At 39.5% G+C, this 22,252-nt stretch overlaps 1 protein-coding gene across 2 annotated transcripts in view; it reads left to right on the plus strand.

Moving 5' to 3' along the window:
• The first annotated feature begins 336 nt into the window (after positions 1-336).
• il1rapl2 (interleukin 1 receptor accessory protein-like 2) overlaps positions 337-22,252 on the plus strand; it is a 636,383-nt gene continuing 614,467 nt past the window's right edge. For both annotated transcript variants that reach the window (XM_047353893.1, XM_047353892.1), the window contains exon 1: positions 337-1,733. The gene's annotated coding sequence lies outside the window, so the exon portion shown is untranslated. The remainder of the gene's footprint in view (positions 1,734-22,252) is intronic.

The following is a 22,252-nucleotide window of genomic DNA, read 5'->3' on the forward strand; positions in this document are numbered from 1 at the left end:
GAGGCGACAAAGGGCATTAAAAGCGCCAGAAGCATCAGCAACTGACTCTCCTTCACACACAGTGCTCCCTCTGTTATCTCCCCACTTTTCTCCACCTTCTCTCTCTATCCTAAAATATTTTTTTCCACGTATGTTCATGTCTTCAAAAAGAAACAGCGTAGTTAAAGTGTATGAAGTCAGGAAATACAACCTGAACAGACAGCTGGAAACTCCAGCAGTTAAGTAAATAGTGTTTCAGGTTGTGTGCGTGGTGCTGAAAGAACAGCGCCCAGGTTGTGTAGACTGAGAACAGCTCAGGGAAGATGCTAGGTTCTTGTCCCAGTCATTCCTGTTTGTCTCCAATCGCCGCAACATCAACAGTTCCTGCCCAGGAGGCAAATGGAACTATCCTGCATCTGCTCTGAGCGTCAGAAGGTTATTTGGTTACATTTTAAGCACCGTCTCTGAGCTTGTGGACTCTCTGGTAGCACTTTTTACAAAATCCTCCGCTGGAGAAAGCAGGTTTGGACAGAATTCGGATCTCTCCTTTTTTCTGATTGAATCACTTTTTCCTTTCGGTTTTTGTAGCTTGAAGGCAGCTAACTCACCCCCCTCCCCACCTCCCTCCATGCTATGTCTGTCTCTATCTCTACTCTCCTTTTCCTCCCCTCCCATCGGTCTTTGAGGACAATCCTAAAAGCAGCGGCTCATTGCTTTGCGCATCTCCTTTCCTGTGTTGCGAAGAGGATTATAGCTAAACCCATTCTAGGTGGACTTGTTTTAAGGAATTTTTGACATTTTGTGGACAAAACGGGGTAACATCCAGTGACAAAAACAGGGGGAGGAGGCTGAGTCCCCTACTTGGTGACCCCTGAGGGTGGTATAAGAGGAGCGGATAAGTCAAGAAAGGCTATAGAGAGTACACCTTACACACATCTAAGTTATTTATAGCTTTCTGGATCTGGACTGAACTGTTTCTGAATGATCTGATTGGTTGATTGAATATCGGGCATTACCAGGAGAAGAACTTAGAGGATTTCAGCCGAAACCTGCTCCGCACTTTACTGCAAACTCCACCTGCACATCAGAACTGATTACCTGAGAAATGGCCGACGCAACTTGATGATTATTGTAATAATAAATACAATTTTTAACTCACGCTGTCTTCGAAGTCATTTTCAATAGATCACCGCAGATTAAAGTGCATAAAAAGTACCACGGACAGTTTCGCCTCATCAGCATCTGCTTGGAAACAGTTTCCCACCTTAAGCGGTTTCTGGGAATCCAGATTGGAGATTGGAAGTTATTTTTGGCGGCGCAAAGTAGAGCGACTCCTTCCACGCCACATTCCGGGCAGGGAAGGAGGAGCGCAGAGGGTGCGCACAGGGTCGCTGACTCACGTCCTCCGTCTTGGAAGTAAGGACCGGGACAGACGGAGGAGAGCGCAGCGGAGCGGAGGGGGGTGCGTAACTGCGGTTAACTGGAGCGGACTTCAGCTTCACCGCATTTTGGAAAAAGACAAGATTGGATTCCGTCTGCAGCCGCCGAGCCTGTTAATCTGTGAGATTCAAACTAGCATCATTTGGAAAGAAGGAGCAGAAGGAGAGAAGCTTTTTTCTTTCTTTTAACGCAGTTTTGTGTCTGGAATCAGAGGACAGAGTCAGAGGTGGGATTATTTCTACGCATTTTCCTCCAATTCGGCACTGGGTCATCTGCTCCTCTTGGATTCAGAATTAGTTCCATCAAAGCGTCAGGTAAGAGGAGAAGGGGGGCCCACGCTCCGGCTGGGTGACATGTTCACTCCACGGGCTGCCTGCGTGTGATGCAGGGTGTTGGGGGAGCACTGTGCGCATTTTGGGACTGAAAGGCACAGTGTGTGTGTGTGTGTGTGTGTGTGTGTGTGCGCGTGTGTTTACGCGCGCACTTGCTTTCCTCGCGTCCTTACAGCCTTTTTTCTCGTAAAATTACAGAATTTTAAAACCATTTTTGGGACCAAACCAAATCCCAGTTGTATGCGGTTAATGGACATTTTGGGATCAGGTTTGATCTGGGGTGTTAACTGAGTTTAGGGTTAGCTATACTTGCAATTGTTAACTTTTTTTTATTAACGCCAGACTTTTCTGTCAAATCAACCGAACTCACTTTACAATTGTCACCCAAAGGATATCGTGCTATGGCCAATTTTCTATTTGTTTTGCCTTTAAATGGTACACTTCTTAATATGGTCGGTATGGCTTGGTGCCCTGAACTGCACGGGCTGGGGGCTCCATACGGCTAAGGTTATCTGTCAGTTGCTCACCATATCAGTTTCTATTACTTATATCTATTCCTTGATAATGAATTCCCCTGGTTGCTGTGCCCAATGTAAGCACTCTATTCAAGTATTGCTGTACAACATCGGTGGTTGTTGAGGCTGAAGTTGGTATCTGATTCGTAGACTATGTTTTAGCGCTACCTTCAAGGGCTATTGGGTGTTTTAAGGAGTCTTGACTGCATTTGATAATTCCTGTTTCAAAATATTATTCATTTACTTCATTTGGATTATTCTATACAAAAGAGAGATCTAGGTCAATTAGTATTAGATAGATAAACGTTATTTTTACTTCCTAATATTTTTCATAACTTACAGTACATAATATATTTTTTTTCTTTATTTTTTTTGTAGACTGGGCATGTGTTTGGTTGCTGGTAGGACTGCTGAAGGGGGAGCTCGCCCAGGACACCATTAGTGCAACAATCGCCACTGTTGTTGCAATGGCGATTGTTGTATGTTCAATTGGATAGTTCTGGATTTATTTGCATGTTTGTAAACAACATCTTTCTAAAAAGAGGTTTATTTGTGTTTAGTACCAAAACGTTTGAGCCGTATGTGAGAACAGTGCATAATATTTTATAAAAATTACATTAAAGTGGTTTGTTAAGATGACCTGGGCAAAAATTGGAAAGACCAGCTCTTAGTATCAAAAAGTTGCAGCAGTCATTTTGAGTCAAATGCTATAAAGACCGTGTCATGTGCTTGATGCTTTCCAACAGGATGATTTTAATGTTCCAACAAGGTTTCTGCAAGCAGACACACTTGAAATGAAACCGGACCCATGTACCTGCAGAACAGCCTATGCCATTACCACTATTCCAATTATGCTGAAGTAGTACGAGTGAAGAATACACTGCAAACAGAATACAGCATTCACTAAAGTGAATATGCTATATCAGGTGGAACATGAGCTGATGAGCTGATATTGGTAAACACTGTCTCTCTTGGATGCCATTAGCCCAATTAAACACAAAGCAGCATTAGCTGTTTTTCGTCCTTAGTGCACTCTTTAAACAACTATGTATTTTGTGAAATCCCACAGTGGAAATCCATACTTCATTATCCAGCTTTGTTTTTGTCTCCACTGTACATTTATTTGTAAAAAATAAAAACACAGCTGAATAGTTTCTTTAAGGCGAGGGTTGAGATAGGCTAATGAAAGCAATGGAAATCAATACAAGTATCCTAAGAAGAATAAAAAACAAAATGGCAAGTCCGTGTGTGAATGTATGCGTTTTCAGGCTCTTGTGAGACAATCATTCTAAAGTTGTGGAAAATAAAGTGGGATACTTTTTGTAATTCAGAGCTCGACCACTGGGCTTACCCCTATTTATTCATCGGGCTATGTGCTTGCACAAGAACACATGAGTGTGCTAAAAGCCAGACATCATATAGAAGCACATTAGCCTCAGGGTAGGTAGGAAAAGGGACGATGGGACAAGAGAAGTAGCCTAGCATTGTGGCTGAAGGTCCCACCTGAAGAGGTGCAGGAGATGCACTATAATTGTTTGGTTCAATCAGTTTGGGTTTGCGCTTCCCTTCAGGCTTTTTTGTTCTTTAATCATGAATGTTATGAAACAAGAGGCTCCTGAGTACAGACTTGAAAAAGGTCCCCCGTGTTTCCGACAGAGAAGTGAGGCACCCACACACTCTTACGAGAAGAACTAAACTGCATTTCGAGTCATCTGTGGGTCCCTTTTTAGCCTCTCTTTGTATTTTCTGTCTCTTCTGTCTTTCAGTTTGGTGGTGGAGGATACACCTAATTTGTCTGTTTCAGTTTACTTTGCAAGCCTGTCTGATTGTGCTGCATTTGTATGTGGTCACTTTGCATCTCTCTGTGGTCCTCTCATGTGTCCTTGTGATTATTTCAAATCTCTAAGGATTTCTGAGCATAACTTATATGATCTTTGAGTGCTTAGACATTATCTAGAACCTAACTGTGATGTGATGCCTTTCTAAAGTATTCGTATCTTTAACTTTTTCTCATTTTGTAATGCTACAACAACAAGGTTTAATGTATTTTATTGGGATTTTATGTGACAGACCAACACAAAGTAGCACGATTGTGAAGTGGAAGAAAAGTTAGATATGGTTTACTATGAGTACTTACAATTATATTTTGTGGAATTTACAGCTGCGAGTCTGTTTCTACCAGCAAGACATTCTGGCCTGTATTCTTCTTCGCAAAATAGCTCAGACAGTCAGGGTGGATGGACAGTAGCTATGAACAGCAAGTTTTAAGTCATGCCACAGTTGGTTTTAGGTCTGGTATTTGACTGGGACATTCTAAAACTAACACTGTGTGTACTCTATACTGGCTGTGTTATTAGGGTCATTGTCCTGCTGGAAGGTGAACCACCGACCCAGTCTTTGGTCTTTTGCAGTCTCTGACAGAGTTTCTCCTAGAATGTCTTAATTTACTTCCATCCATCCTCCTGTCAACTGTCACTAGCTTGTCTATCCATTCTAAAGAAGAGTACCATGTTTTATCACTACCATGTTTCACAGTAAGGACTGTGTACTCAGGCTGTTGTGCAGTGTTAGGTGTCCACCACACCTAGTGTTTTTCATGTGGGTCAGAAAAGTAAGTAAAACTAAGCAGAAGAAAGCAATGTTCCTTGGTCTTCATGATGTTGTTTGTTCACCAGTCTTCTCTAGCAAACCTTTGAGGCCTTCACAGAACAGCTGGATACTGGGATTAAAGGTGGACTCTGTTTCTTCAAATGGTGATCGGTTGCACTGGATTTTATGTTGTGGTAATAGAGTGAATGAGGTTGAATAAAAATATATACTAAATTGTGGGGATTTTTATTTACAAAAAGAAGAAGTTAAAACCATGTAACCTTCATCATCCAGTCCTTAATTACGTTTACTTTGTCTCAGTTTATCAGAAAGTCACAATAAAATACTTTGAAGGTCAGGTTGTAACAAAATGTGGAGCAGTTCAACAGTTGTGAATATTTTCACAAGGCACTGTATTCTTTAGTTCTCTCTTTTTCTGTTTGGATCCATCACTTTTTAGAATTGTTTTTGCACGTCTTTCCAATGATTACACATTATTTTGTTGCCATTTTACACTTTTTTAGTATTATTGACTTTTATCTATTTCTGCTCACTAACTTCATCTGTAATTCTGTTGGATGCCTCTTGTGCATTCCAGAATCCCCTTCAGCTGCATGGCCGGGGTGATACACCTTCGGCTAAAAGGCTACTGTTTAGGCTGCACTGTATAATTTTCCCATTTGTTCAAGTCTTCCGGAACACAGAGTCCGTTTGTGCGAGCGCTTTACAGCACCAGCAGGTGCTTTCTCTCTCGCTCTCTCTCTGTCCTTCGCTCTCTTTTTTTCCCGTGAGTGTCCACAGAGGAAGAGATGCTGTGTGTGAGTGTGCCAGTGATCGGTGACAGAGAGTGGGATTTATAGTGTTAGCATGGTGCTGAAGAGGAGGGAGAGAGACAGAGTTGATGTGTATCTTCTAATCTTCTGTGTGCATAGTTGTGCTACAATGCACCAGAAGAGTATTCACATGGACTTACACTCACTCATATACAAAGAGGAGGGTAGTGCAGGGTTTAATTATCTCAGCCGTTTAGCAACAAGGTGCACATCAATCGTCAGAATACCGGAAGACAGATGAGACTGCTGCTTTGTGTGTGTGTGTGCGTGTGTGTGTGTGTGTGTGTGTGATACAGGAATGGTGTCAGAAATATTTGACCATAGTTATAAACCGGCAGCAGAATGTCACACTGACCAACAGCAGCCATTTATAACAAGGTTGTTGATCGGGTTGGAGAAGCTTAAATCAGACAGGCAGCATCAACAAGGAACACAAGTAACAGGAGAATATAATGTTGACATATTGAAGAAAGTTCAAGTCATGTAATCAGAGTCTAAAAGTGTTGAAAAGTATCAACAATAAAGGCACAGTCCTTTTCCATGCTCATTGCTAAAATTGCTGAAATTAACATTTCAATAATATTCTAATTTACTGAATATGTCTGTATATTTCCAAAAGTACTTGGTCGTCTGCTTTACACACATATGAGCTTGAGAGACATCCCATTCATAAGGGTTTATTATGATGTCAGACCACCCTTTGCAGATTTTAACAGCCTTAACTCTTCTGGGAAGGGTTTCCGCAAGATTTAGGGATGTTTACAGAAGGCTTCGACCATTCTCTTCCTGGATTCACACTACTTGTACCTCCTGGTGGACTTTGCAGTCCTAGTTTACATTGGAAGCTATGCCTCGCTGTGAAGGCCAAAAGTGCTCTGAAAAACATGCACAGGAAATGCGAGATTGTGAGATAAAAGCCATTGATAAATGCAGATGCCAGATTATCTTTATTAAAAGAATGAGTGGTGTTTTGACCAACGCTTCTTCTATGTCTTGAGCAACAGGACATGATGCAATAAAATCCATAGGTTTTGTCTGTCTGTATATTATGCATAACCTTAAATCATCATCATCAACTTTATTAATAAAGCCCTTTAACACCAGCCACAGCTGAAACAAAGTGCTGACCATCAAGGATAAATAAGATAACAAAAAAAAAACATCAAATAAAATATCAAAGCTAAACAAATAACATTGTAAACAACTTAAAAAGTCAACGGAAACATTGTAAAAACCAAGCAATAACCCTATATTATTAATAATAAAATCAATACCCATAGAAGTTGAGTAAAATTCCCAGTTGGGTTGAAGGCCAATGGGTAGAATAATTTAGACAGCATAAACATATAAATATACTTGTATAATTATTAATATTGAAAGGTTTTCAAGAAAATGTAGTCTGTCTTTCGTAGAATTATTTTGAAAATATGGATGTTATGCCCGTTCAGTTTCCTGTTGGTTTAGATCTGTGTAAATCCAAACTCCCTCCGGCAAAAATATACATTGGGTCGAATTTTGCTTACCTGTGCCGCTCTGCGCAGGTATGTAAACGCTCTCATTGACTACACAGGGTGAATAATTTCTGCAGGGTTTGATCCTGGTCATGGCATTGCGGAGGTATGCATACCCTGGGTTTTCGCTTTCGGTAAGCCAGGTAGCCATTACCCTGAGTCAAGTTACCCCTGCAACTTACTCCGTGAACCAACCCTGGGTAGCAGGATTTATTCATCTAAGCCTGAGCCTGTCCTATGTTTTCGCTGAGACCTGGCACAAGGAAAGTGTCAGAAATGGCGTGATCTTTTCTGGAGGAGCCTGTAGACATTGGAGCGCAACCACTCCGCAAAAATCTCCGTCAGGAGAGGGTGATCAGACCACGACTAGATGTCTTATCATTTTCTGGATGAATAGATGTTGGAGCGTTGCCCTTTTTCGCAACAATAAATAATTTATCTCAATAACACAACAACTGCATTTCGTTTTCATTCTAACGGCAGCTTTTTGTATAACATAGACAACCTTGATAATGCTTAGTCCTCTTTAGCAGAGTGGTGTGTGTCCTTGCTCCTTATGCTGGATACCAGGGTTCAATCCCCAACAGAAACTTTAAATTAGTTTTTTTTATGTTATCATCAGTTACAAAGAAGTTAAGTTTAGTAAAATCTTGCGATGGACTGGCGACCTGTCCAGGGTGTACCCCGCCTCTCGCCCATAGACTGCTGGAGATAGGCACCAGCTCCCCCGCGACCCACTATGGAATAAGCGGTAGAAAATGACTGACTGACTGACTAGTAAAATCTTATTTTAAAATTGAGCTTTTAGACAGGAGCCACCCTTCCCCACCAGACTATCTATCTATCTATCTATCTATCTATCTATCTATCTATCTATCTATCTATCTATCTATCTATCTATCTATCTATCTATCTATCTATCTATCTATCTATCTATCTATCTATCTATCTATCTATCTATCTATCTATCTATCTATCCATCTATCCATCTATCCATCTATCCATCTATCCATCTATCTATCTATCTATCTATCTATCTATCTATCTATCCCGCCTGTTTTCTGATCTGGATGCTAATTCCAGGGAACATGATTAAACTAAGCATTGTGGATTTACCAATTACTTCCCAACTAAAGACAAAAGTCCTTTTATTTCACTGAATGTTCTTTATTGCCTACAAGTGTAAATACAGTAGTTATTCATATTTCGTTCAAACTAATACAATTATCTACCTCAGTTAAACGTGGTGACCTCCAGCAGTTGAATTTCTGCAGCTGCATTTAGGTATTCCTTTCTGATCACACATGTTTCTGTGTTGTCTTTAAGTCCACCTTGTTTTAGGGACATAAATGCTGTGTAATTCAGTTGGTAAAGGTTAAACATAAGAACAGCTTATAACTGGACATTACCTGATTTAACTGTGTTTTTATATTTCATATTGACTTGCTGCCATGTCCTTTTTGTGCCTGCTGGGTTGCACCTGTCTAGACAAACATTTATTGCATTTTGTTTTTTTTTCTGGACATTGAATAAGCGTAGTCCCGAGGAAACAACTTTAATTCTCCGTCAAATCACACTCACGCATTGACTTGGTCTCTGCCATGCTAATTCTCACTATTTAGGAGCAGCAACATTATTGCTGTTCTTATTAAATATGTGCAGATGTTCTACATATGCCGTCACAAAAATGTCTAATTCCATCAGCGAGAATTACACACTCTGAGCTTCTTATTTCCTCCTGTTGCCATGGTGGATCATGTTATCTGCCTTCAATTGATGGGGGCTTCTTATTTACTTGCGCTCATGATCAACTCCACGTGACTTTGACTCAGAGTTAAGAAACCCAAGTGTTACCCTATGTTCTGAAACCGAAAACCCTGGGTATTTTAGTGTGGAGTAGACTAAACAGTTTTACTTAAAAAAGGAAATTCAAAAACTGAAGTCAAGGGGGGGAATCCAAAATTATACATCACAAGATGACCACCAGGAAGCAGGCAGGTATGAGTTACAGGATGATCTGACAAAGAGCTGACTAACAGAGATATTTAGCTGGACAGTTGATTACTGAACAAGAAGCAGGTGGTTGATTAGAAACAGGGTGCCGCTGTGAGGAAAGGCAAGTTCCTGAAGTTGAACTGTCCAGTGGCAAAAATCAAAAACACACATGGAGTCCTTGTCAGAATCAGCTGAATCTAACAACAAAAAAAAAACACTTCAGGCATTTGCAAACAGTTTGCAAACCTCTACAGTGAAATAATCTGACAGGCCTGGAGGAGAAATCCTTCCTCCGACTTCGACTACAGCAACCCTCTCAAAGGCATCCATACTGTGTCGAAGGCTCCAAACCAGACCCTACCATTTTGTTAGGAAATGGTTGATGGGACCCCAGTGGGGTTTCAAGATAGATAGCCTTGCACTGCCCAACAATGCCCCTGGGCAGACCCAATCCCAAGCTGCACTAAAGACAGAGAAACAGCAGGAGGGGGCGAGGGAGGTATAATACATTCATATTGATAAGAAATGGTAAAACACTTTACATAACTTGTACAAAAGAAAAAAAAGAGCAAATTTCAGGATGTGCATGAAATAATGCAGCAAGTAAAATCCAAGATCAGAATAAATGACTGAAAAGATCAGAAACAAAAGGGAAAGAGGATTCAATGCAGGAGAGAAGAAGGAGGAAGACAAAGTAGAGAAGAGCTAAAAGAAAAAGGACAGTTAAGTTGAGAGGAGGAGCGTAGTGTAGCGTAGCGGGACCTCCTGCTGTCTATTGCAGTGTAATTGCTCCATAGTAAAACAAATTCACTTTGTCCCTTGGTGCTCATATAATATATTAAATTCCTTCGCAGCAAGTGAAATACAGCTTAAAAGGGCCCAGCCGTTACCTCCAAGCCTGCTATCTACCATGTTTAGCGGAAGGAATGTAAGTAATTGTTCATAAAATACTTGTTCAGATGCAAGAAAAAACATAAGAGGCAAATAGAAAAAGAAAAGGAGGAGGTATTATGGGAGAGAAGAGGCATAGTGTACCTTTTAAATAAGGAGTGGTGATTTAGACGTAGCAGCATGGTGGGAAATAGAGTGGAAAGATCCATAAATTGTATGTTGTATTATTGTATTTTTATTCCTTGCATTAGTTTTTTTAGTTTTTTATTAAGCCATTTCCTGAAAAGCCTTGTAAATCTCAGATGATTTCCAACATAACCTAATTCCAAGTGGTTACCTAACCGCCAGTGAAGACACAGTCTCCTCAGGGGAAATGCAGTGTTACTTCCTGATGGTTGACCACCCTTACTCTTGCATGAAGCATCACATACAGAATCACCACATATAATAAAACCACGTGTGTTCAGTTTACTGGGTGCTCCCACTAGCTCTTCATTCAAACTGCCAGCAGTTAACTATAGCCATAACCTTAAAAACAAACTGGTTGATGCAACAGTTTAAACACAACCTCAGTGTTGTACCATTTTTCATCATTTGGCGTGACCTTCAACAGCTCATGGAGTTAAAACACTCAGAAACAAATTTGTTTCTTTGCAAATAAATCATTTGTGAAAAGACTGGGTAAGAGCTTATGATTATTCTACCGACTAAAACAAACAAGGAGAAAACTCGTCTCCTTGTAAACCAAAACCTCTGTTGGTTTTCACCTGGATAGCAACTTCAATTAAGATATGAATCTTCTGATCTTATATCAGACAGATTTCCAGCTTTGTCAGGCTCTTCCAGGAATGTCCAGTGTGGAGCAAAAGTAAACCCGCCTGCGAGCTTCTATTACTCCAGAGATCATCTCCAAGTGTAGTATTGGCACACTACGGGTGAAAATGGCAACTTAGCGTTTGCTTCAGTGGGTTTTTATAAACTCTGTAGTAACAGTTGTTTACCTGACCAAAATGGCAATGACTCAACAACTGTTTTTCGCATATTAGATTTTGTTGATGATTTGTGAGGTTTAAAATAAACATTTGCTCTGTCTGCGATCTACTTTAATGCCACTTTCACTTATAGTTTTTACTGCCTTTAGGAAAAATCTTTAGGAACTCCAATAATGTATTGAATAAACACAAATGAAAATACTTAAAAAGTACAACCAAATTCTGTAAATCAAGCAGAAATGCCAAACAGCACAAATTAAACTTAATGCATACATATTTTAAAGTATTTTATTTCTATTTTCACTTTTTCATTGTGTTGCTTTAACATCTTGTTGAAGGCTAATTAAAGTCTGTTTCCTTGACAAAGTAATGAACAGCTGTAAATATGAAGACATATTGTCTGTAATACCTTTCTTTACCTTTACCTTTCTATCATCATATACACTCATCGGATATTTTATCTTTTTTCGGACCATTCTCTGTCAACCCGAGTGATGGATGTGTTTGAAAATACCAGTAGATCAGCAGTCTGAAATACTCGGATTAGCCCGTCTGGCACCAACAACCATGTGATGTTCAAAGTCACTTAAATCCTCTTTTCCTGCCATTCTGTTGCTTGCTTTGAACTTCAGCAACTTGTCTATGCTACGTATGGTTGCCTGAAGTTGTTCCCATGTTATTGGCTGGTTCTCTGCTTAAAGTAATATAGAGCTAATATGTATTAGGTGAAAGGTTATTAAATTTACTGTGTGCCACAACAAAAACTATGCATGTTGAATTACAGTTATGGTATGGTCCCTTTCTCATAGTAGAAATTGTGGTTTGTTTTTATCATGTGACATACAGTAGTTGCTGTGTACGTGTGGCATTCACAGGTGGTAAAAAGGAGAACTCCATTCTACGTTCGTTGTCATTCATTTGGACATCATAAAAACAGGTAACACATGTGCGTTGCTTCGAGAGCAGGCTGGCAAAAAAAATCCAAAAAGAGAAATAAGGGAGACATGTCCTTCTCAGCGTCTTACCCTGAGACTCTGTTAGAATCAGTGGAGACGGAACAATCGGCCAGCTCCTCTGCAGCATTGCAGTTCTCTTTCTAATACTAAAACAATGTCATAGCCCAGGATTATTTAGAAAAGTAGATATATATCAATGGAAGGCTGACAGCTTTTCATATTGATCCGATATCTGATACAATATCCACTATATTTGTGGATATACCACCTTCACTTTTGCAAGATGTTAAGTTTGTTACTGTTTTCTAAGCTTAACATTTGTGCTGTGAAGTTATGTTGGTAAAAGCTGTATCAACCCACCTGATCATCTGAAACACTCTTAAGTTCACCAAAAGTGGAAGACATCGTTCACCAACATAAATTGGTGTTTTATTGTTTTCTTTAAGATATCACTGTGGCACGTAGGAAAAATGCAGTCTTTTTTCCCTCTTTACGCATTTGTAGCTGCTCAACATGCGTCACAAGAGTAAAAAACAAATGCCCAGTTTTAAACACAAAAGAAAATGCTGGATTAACAATTAAAAACAAAAATCTACACTAGGTCTAAAAACCATAGTTTTGTGTTCAAAATAATCTCAAATGCCTTCTTCAGTGGAAACTGTAAAAAAATCTATACAGATTGAACTATTTTGCCAAGTCTAAAAGAGTTAAATGAAATAAGACATTTCTACAGAGCCAAGAGCTGGATTCTCTGGAGCTCTGTGGTTATCTAAGTGTGTTTGTACTAACTGATTAGTCGTATGCAGCATTGCATCCGTGATGTTATTGTGACTTGTGTATTGCAAATTTTCAAAAGCAATTTTGATCAAAGTGATGTCATAGAATGCAGAGATATTCACATTTCTTTGAAACTTCATGATAATTTGATGTCATGCATGCTAAAAAGATCAAAGAGTCTTTATACATTTGTCATAGGAAAGAAACGTGCCCAATGACATTATAACAAGAAAGCCAAAACAGATTCAACCTGCGGTATACTTGCATATGCATCATATAAAAACAGAAAGCAGATTTTAATGAGACTGCTTAGAAATAGCAAGACCATTCCGTTCACTTTTGATTTATTCCTGAATTGTACCACAACGGTTTGCCATATACTACCTCATAGGAGGAATTATCCTATCTTAGGTCACTATACATTTGATTAAAAACTGTACTTTTTAAGATTGGGCTTTTTGAATTAAATAAGCCTTTGCGGGACTGTTCAAAGAATGGGTTATGATCAGTGTTAATTGCTTTAATTATGAATCTGCTGGTCAACATAATCAGTCAGTTTTCATCTTGATCAGCCCTGACCAGTGACCAGCTGGTTGGAAGCTCAAAATATAATCTTTTTTTCTGATCAGTTTATTGTTGCCATTTAGGTCTTGCCATATTCAGTTAATTTCAGTTGTTCTTGATTGTTTTAAGGTTTTAGTTAATTTGTTTGGTGTTTAGTTTCTTTATATTTCTTGTGTTCATTCCTCTGTGCATTTTTGGTTGTTCTATGTTAGTTTAGACTTTTTTCCTTTTTGATTTGTAAATATTTTTGTGTCTTGTTCAGCTCCCTGTGTATTATACAGGTCCTTCTCAAAATATTAGCATATTGTGATAAAGTTAACTATTTTCCATAATGTCATGATGAAAATTTAACATTCATATATTTTAGATTCATTGCACACTAACTGAAATATTTCAGGTCTTTTATTGTCTTAATACGGATGATTTTGGCATACAGCTCATGAAAACCCAAAATTCCTATCTCACAAAATTAGCATATCATTAAAAGGGTCTCTAAACGAGCTATGAACCTAATCATCTGAATCAACGAGTTAACTCTAAACACCTGCAAAAGATTCCTGAGGCCTTTAAAACTCCCAGCCTGGATCATCACTCAAAACCCCAATCATGGGTAAGACTGCCGACCTGACTGCTGTCCAGAAGGCCACTATTGACACCCTCAAGCAAGAGGGTAAGACACAGAAAGAAATTTCTGAACAAATAGGCTGTTCCCACAGTGCTGTATCAAGGCACCTCAGTGGGAAGTCTGTGGGAAGGAAAAAGTGTGGCAGAAAACGCTGCACAACGAGAAGAGGTGACCGGACCCTGAGAAAGATTGTGGAGAAGGGCCGATTCCAGACCTTGGGGGACCTGCGGAAGCAGTGGCTTGAGTCTGGAGTAGAAACATCCAGAGCCACCGTGCACAAGTGTGTGCAAGAAATGGGCTACAGGTGCCACATTCCCCAGACCTGGGCTACAGAGAAGCAGCACTGGACTGTTGCTCAGTGGTCCAAAGTACTTTTTTCGGATGAAAGCAAATTCTGCATGTCATTCAGAAATCAAGGTGCCAGAGTCTGGAGGAAGACTGGGGAGAAGGAAATGCCAAAATGCCAGAAGTCCAGTGTCAAGTACCCACAGTCAGTGATGGTCTGGGGTGCCGTGTCAGCTGCTGGTGTTGGTCCACTGTGTTTTATCAAAGGCAGGATCAATGCAGCTAGCTATCAGGAGATTTTGGAGCACTTCATGCTTCCACCTGCTGAAAAGCTTTATGGAGATGAAGATTTCATTTTTTATCACGACCTGGCACCTGCTCACAGTGCCAAAACCACTGGTAAATGGTTTACTGACCATGGTATCACTGTGCTCAATTGGCCTGCCAACTCTCCTGACCTGAACCCCATAGAGAATCTGTGGGATATTGTGAAGAGAACGTTGAGAGACTCAAGACCCAACACTCTGGATGAACTAAAGCCCGCTATCGAAGCATCCTGGGCCTCCATAAGACCTCAGCAGTGCCACAGGCTGATTGCCTCCATGCCACGCCGCATTGAAGCAGTCATTTCTGCAAAAGGATTCCCGACCAAGTATTGAGTGCATAACTGTACATGATTATTTGAAGGTTGACGTTTTTTGTATTAAAAACACTTTTCTTTTATTGGTCGGATGAAATATGCTAATTTTGTGAGATAGGAATTTTGGGTTTTCATGAGCTGTACGCCAAAATCATCCGTATTAAGACAATAAAAGACCTGAAATATTTCAGTTAGTGTGCAATGAATCTAAAATATATGAATGTTAAATTTTCATCATGACATTATGGAAAATAATGAACTTTATCACAATATGCTAATATTTTGAGAAGGACCTGTATGTGTTTATTAATCTTTGTCACTCAGTCTTGCTGCTCTCACTGTGCCACAGCTGTTCTACATATCCTCTGATTAGCTCACCTGGATCCAATGCCATTCTCCATCAATCTCAGTATTAAAGCTCCTTGATTTTCATTGTTCAGAGCTGGATTCTTCCATTACACTCATGTCAGTCCTTATTTTTACATCAATAAAAACTCTTCACTTTACCTCTCTGCCTCTGGTTTGGCCTGCATTTGGATCAAACTAAAGGCTGTTAGTGCTATTTGTGCTATTTTCAGTATCAGTGTGGTGTTTAAAAATGAATAAAGAGGAAGCACAGAGACATAACAGACAGTGTTTATATGGAAAACGTTGTCTTCCAGCTTTCAGAGAGATCCACTGGAATGGAGTTCTGCTTGAACTGGCTGTATCAAACCCTCTACGGCTTCTACTTCTTGTAACCCAGTTTGTTATTGAGCTCTTACCTCGCCTCTGGGTCGGTTCTTATCTTTGTGGATGTCAGCCACTACTTAGATTTGAGCCCCGCAGCTCATACGGATTCAGTGGTTCAGAGTCTTACTTATAGTCAGCATAGCATTGGCCAGCTGACATGAGGGCTTGAAGTAGGATTATTAGGTTGAATGACGGTGTACGCGCCAGGATGACCTCAAACTACTGTGTTTGTGTGAGGTCTATTATTGTATTATGGTTATTTCATCATGTCATTTATGAAGATTTTACTGATTAGCTTAGTTTTGGTTTTACACTTTCTACCAACTTTGGTTTTAGTGATAATGTAGAAGACTTTAGGGGGGAAGATTATTTACAGTTTATTCACATGTCATTACTGAAAACAGAGCTACAGCATAAAATACCAAAATATAACAACATCTGCTCTCACATTTTGGTCACTTTGAGTTATGGCTTGACGATAAAGACCATTTGTATTTAAAAATAAATGCAATCAACTGTGCAGCATTTTTCCTGTTTCTTGGGTAAAACAAATGTTAAAGAAACGTTGACAATTCATATAGATGAAAGTATTGTACATTCCAGTTCTGCTAGAATGTATATCCCATCATCTAGACACGACTTCTAAATCTATGGCCATATAGGTGATTATGCATCTTCAACTTTTTGTGCTGACAGTTCACATTGTTCTTTGATCATTGCAATGTGATCAGATGCATGTTTTAATTCTTTAAAAAGAGCTTTATTAGCTTAAAAACATTTATATTTTAACAAACCCTATTTTCTGACTGTATATTTATCTTGATGCAGTCCAGCTGTCATCATGTAGTTTAGTCTTACAAGCAGAGTCGAACCTCATTCCAATTGAAATCACTCTATTAATTAATCCTCATTGATATTAAAGAGGTAAAGATTTCTTTTAAATCATTATTTTTTATTGTTACCTCTCAAGTCATGGGTTTTTTTCAGAATGTTTTTTTTGGGAAAGATGAGACGGGATGTTGTTTTCCTTTTAGTCAGCAGTGGTTTTCACCTTGGATGTCTCCCTTGAACGCCATTTTTGTACAGTCTTTCTTTTTGTTGAATTGTGAACTTTAGATGTTCTGGGTTGTTGTGTGACCTCCTGGATGAGTCCTTAATGTGCTCTTGGAGTAATCTTGTTCGGCCAGCCACTCCTGGAAGGTTCACCACTGCTTCGGGTTTTTTCTATTTGTGGACAATGGCTCTTAATGTGAGGCACTGGAGTCCCAAAGCCTTAGAAATTGGTTTTTGAACCTTTCCAGACTGACAGAAGTCAAAGCCTTTGTTTTCTAATCTGTTCTTGAAGTTGCTTTACATCTGGGTATGATGTTTTGTGTTGGAGATCTGTAAGCCCTATTAAGTAAAAAGCATTAGCCAGAAAAACACATTTTACTCACTGATTAAAATATGTATGTGTGTGTGTGTGTGTGTATGTGTGTGTGTGTGTAAATACATCATGGTTAATAATTTCCTTTATTATTTGGTATCTTATTACATTTAAAAGAAATATTTTGGGGTTAAATAGCACTGCTTGTTAGCACTACCCACCCATGTTTGCAACTGTACTACACAATTCCACATTATGCATTTAGTGTCTGCTGCCTGTGTCTGTGGGGTTGGTGTGTGTGCGTGCCGTCAGTGGGAGTTCAGTGGTGGGGCATCCAAGGGGAATTCAGCCCCAATTATTTAGAAACACACATTAGTTGTGATGTATCCTGGCCCGTCCTGTGCCTATAAGGAACACATCGCAACTAAGCTAATTTGGAGTCTAAAGAGCCCATGCGCACGCACACACACACACACACAAACACACACACACACACACACACACACACACACACACACACACACACACACACACACACACGCAATGCCCATCAGGCACTCAGCAAAATGCAAAGGAAAACCATCAAGAAAAATAAAAGTTTTCAGAAAAGTTAAAGCATCTTTTTAATTATTTTATCAGATTATTTCTTATAACAAAAGATTTTTTTATGTTTACATCTGAACAGATAGCTCTGTCAACATTTTGTTCTCTTGTTCAGATGAAAACTATTTGATGCTTTAATTCTTCTGCATACACTGGCTGTTTGGGGATGTGTCCTCCATCTTCTTAATCCAAATAACGTTATACTTTATAGCTCCGCCATCCACTTCTGATGGCTGTGTCCCACTTTAGTTGTAGGGTACACCAGGATGCAAATTCTTACAGGTCTGAATCATGAAAGGAACTGCAATGTGCAGTGTCTTCTGAAGCACAAAAAGTAACTTTCACAACCATTTCAGCTGAAAAGTTTTTTATTAAACTGATTACTGTTAACTGTTATTTATTAATGAGTGTTGGGCACAAATAACTAGTGCCACTTATGTTTTTCCATCTTTTGACCACATTTGGTGAGATCTGCTAAAAACAAATCAGAAACATCCCATTAGACAGGCAGTTGTAAAGATGCTCGCCACAATCTGACCCTTGTGAGTGTTCCTCAATTCTTTCCTATGGTCCATTGTCATAGCTTGCCTTTCACTCACTGGTTGTAATGGGTGAATGATGCCTTAATTTACATCTGGTTTTGGAAAAACAAAACTGTGACAGAAATCAAGAAGTTTGTATACAACCACAACTTAATTTGATTGCTTTCTTTAATCATTTTTGTTGTCAGAATTTGCATGGGATGTGTGGGACACATGGGAGGCTTTGATGTGATGCTTTTCAATCTCATGGTACATGAGTAACGACAAACGTTTACTCTGTGGAGAATAAATTGTAATAATTTAAGTGACTATTTCGCAATAATCAGCATGGAAAATCAAGATAAATTATAATGAGGGCTCTTCTGTCTCACTGTTTCCTTTATCTCGCTACAGATGTTGATGTGTCTTAAAACGGTTCGATGTGTGTCTAAACATAAGAAAAAGAAGCGTATTTTGTGGAGTATCAAGTTCTCTCAGATCATTGAAGTATTTCTGTCACTTTTCGATGCAAACCTGTTTATATATAATCGTTGTGAATTCATCCTGACTAGTTACTGCAGATTGAAATCATCCTGTGTTGGCTAGTACATTCATAATGGACTGAAGTGCTCATGTGCAGTGTCTTGTTTTAAATAAGTCAAGTTTTACACAATGCATACGAACTGGGATGAAAGATGTAACATTTACAGTGTTATACTGTGCGGGGATGGAGTATGGAACTTCTGCCTTAAATCCTACAGGACTGACATAAAAAAATATCAAAAGCAGCCTGTGACCCTGTTTACACATTTGATTTTTCTCGTTTCTGTTAATACATCTACATGACAATGTTTTAATTACAATCTCCTTGCACAAGGCACCAGTAGAAACATGAGGTCGGTGTAAGTCCCGTCCCATGCCACTAGTTGGCGATATGTTCTATAGAACTCAACAACATGTGCAAACACTTTCTGCTTAGAAAACGAGATAGAAAATGAGCACTCGAGAACTGTCATAAGATTTAAAGCAGTCGACACCACAAGTAAGTACTCTGCTATTTGCCATTGTTATTGTTGATATTGTCGTCTCCTGTGGGTTTTTAAACTGGTCGGCAGCCTATATGTTGTGCACGTATGCATTAATTTCTACTGATTTTAGTCATACTGTGCATGAACCAGGGGTTTCCCATAAAGGGAGATTCAGTTTTTCCTGTCTACACGACAACAAAGCCTGAGATGTTTTCAAAATGTTACTCTCTGAAAGCTGTTCTCAAATTGTGCCACTTTCAGAGAAAAGGTGCACCCTTGTCATGTAAACGAACATTACAAATGCAACTAAACGTTTCCGTTTTCACCATAAAACATTTTGTAAACAGGCCATTTGTCACACTGCATGATGGTAGATAACAGACTGCATCACTTGTTGCTTCTACAATATCTGTTCAGTTCTGACTGACATACTAGTTCAGCAATAAATTAACAGCAAATAACCGAAGAGTGTGGGGGCATGAGGAAAAAGATACATTGATGAAAACACTAAGAGTGGGGAAAAGAGTACAAGAAACCCACATCAGTACCGGCTGCAATCACACTGTACTAAATTTCCAGAAACGTTTCAGACACTGGTATTTGTAGTGGATCGTCTTTGGTTGGGAGAGAGTTGAATCAGCAGCATCTAAGCCAGTCACCCAGAACAACCACACCTCACTTATTCAAGCTCAGAGAAGATTCTAACTAAGAGGGTCGATAATAGCACAGCGTGACCTTATACAAGTTACCCAACTGTGTAGGGATAGGCAGTTATCGTATCATTTATCCTTAGAAGAAGAGAAAGCATAATGGTATGAATTGTGGTTCATTGTGATGGAGATAAATGAACTGTTTATGTTTTCAAAGCCCAATAATTGACGGTATGGCTGGGATTGTGACTTTTGCTGTCAGTGGCGTACTGTTTGGTGATACAGTTGCACTATTCGATGCATGCTAATGACTGGTACAAGTGGTCTATTTGACAATGGGCAACTTTTAGTTTTAAAGTGCAGTTAATGTTTGTGGAGCTCAAATTGTAGGCAGTGAATGATATTTAGCAAAAAGGCAAATACTTTTTATAGTCAGTTTTAAAATTAATGCAACAAAGAAGAAAATATTGTGATGTAATAAGTTCATATCACAAATCCCTAGAGACCTGTATTGCCTTAATTCATTTACAATTATATAAAAACATAAATTCTTTGTTGAAATCAGTTCAACCTGGAAAGACTCACAATGAGAATACAGGGATGCAATTAGAAAAGTTTATTAGTGAATGTTTATATCTTTGGCGCTCGGACCACAGTTGAAGACGTGAAATCTGAGAATGACATGTGCTTGAATGAACATCTTAGGGTTAGAATTAAAGATGTCTTCCCCTGGGATCCGATCCTGGTGGTGTAGTGGAGGCCTGAGGAGATTTGGAAGGAGTTTGGAAGCCAAACGGTGGAGATGGGGTGGAGGAGGCTCAAAGTTCAGCTGAAGAACGGAGGGTTCCATGGACGAAGATCTTTTAAAGTGGAGCCTTGAAGGATGATTGGCCGGGGAGAAATGCGGACTTGACGCTGATTGGTGGAGCAGAGCCGCATGGAGGAGAAATTAGACGAAGCTGGAGGTAATAGTAAGATTTCGTTTAAAACTCCATATTTTAAATTGAAACACTTTTAATAGATATAAGTTTAGGTGTTTAGTATGCAAATTAGTTAAATTAGGCATAGCTGGGCATAACTCTGTCCACTAAATGGTGGCAGTGTACTTCGTTTATGATCCTTGGTGTGTGATGACTATGCATAAAGAGGCATTAGTAGTATAAACATGTCACTTTTGCTGTGTGGTGTTTTGAGTGAATTCCCAACTACAGTGCCTTGCGAAAGTACTGGGTCCCCTTGAACTTTTCAGCCTCTTGCCACATTTCAGGCTTCAAACATAAAGATATAAAATTCTAATGTTTTGTGAAGAATCAACAACAAGTAGGACACAATCGTGAAGTGGAATGAAATTTATTTGATGTGTCAAACTTTTTTAACAAATAAAAAACTGAAAAATGGGACATGCAATATTATTCGGCCCCTTTACTTTCAGTGCAGCAAACTCACTCCAGAGGTTTAGTGAGGATCTCTGAATGATCCAATGTTGTCCCAAATGACTGATGATGATAAATAGAATCCACCTGAGTGTATTCAAGTCTCCGTATAAATGCACCTGCTCTGTGATAGTCTCAGGGTTCTGTTCAAAGCCCAGAGAGCATCATGAAGACCAAGGAACACACCAGGCAGGTCCAAGATACTGTTGTGGAGAAGTTTAAAGCCAGATTTGGATACAAAAAGATTTTCCAAGCTTTAAACATCCCAAGGAGCACTGTGCAAGCAATCATATGGAAATGGAAGGAGTATCAGACCACTGCAAACCTACCAAGACCCGGCTGTCCCTCTAAACTTTCATCTCGAACAAGGAGAAGACTGATCAGAGATGCAGCCAAGAGGCCCATGATCACTCTGGATGAACTGCAGAGATCTACAGCTGAGGTGGGATAGTCTGTCCATAGGACAACAATCAGTCGTACACTGCACAAATCTGGCCTTTATGGAAGAGTGGCAAGAAGAAAGCCATTTCTCAAAGATATCCATAAAAAAGTCTTGTTTAAAGTTTGCCACAAGCCACCTGGGAGACACACCAAACATGTGGAAGAAGGTGCTCTGGTCAGATGAAACCAAAATCAAACTGTTTGGCCACAATGCAAAATATGTTTGGCGTAAAAGCAACACAGCTCATCACCCTGAACACACCATCCCCACTGTCAAACATGGTGGTGGCAGCATCATGGTTTGGGCCTGCTTTTCATCAGCAGGGACAGGGAAGATGGTCAAAATTGATGGGAAGATGGATGGGGCCAAATACAGGACCATTCTGGAAGAAAACCTGTTGGAGTCCGCAAGAGACCTGAGACTGGGACGGAGATTTATCTTCCAACAAGACAATGATCCAAAACATAAAGCCAAATCTACAATGGAATGGTTCACAAATAAACGTATCCAGGTGTTGGAATGGCCAAGTCAAAGTCCAGACCTGAATCCAATC

The sequence above is a fragment of the Girardinichthys multiradiatus genome, chromosome 23 (assembly GCF_021462225.1).
Source record: "Girardinichthys multiradiatus isolate DD_20200921_A chromosome 23, DD_fGirMul_XY1, whole genome shotgun sequence".
Classification (NCBI taxonomy): domain Eukaryota; kingdom Metazoa; phylum Chordata; class Actinopteri; order Cyprinodontiformes; family Goodeidae; genus Girardinichthys; species Girardinichthys multiradiatus.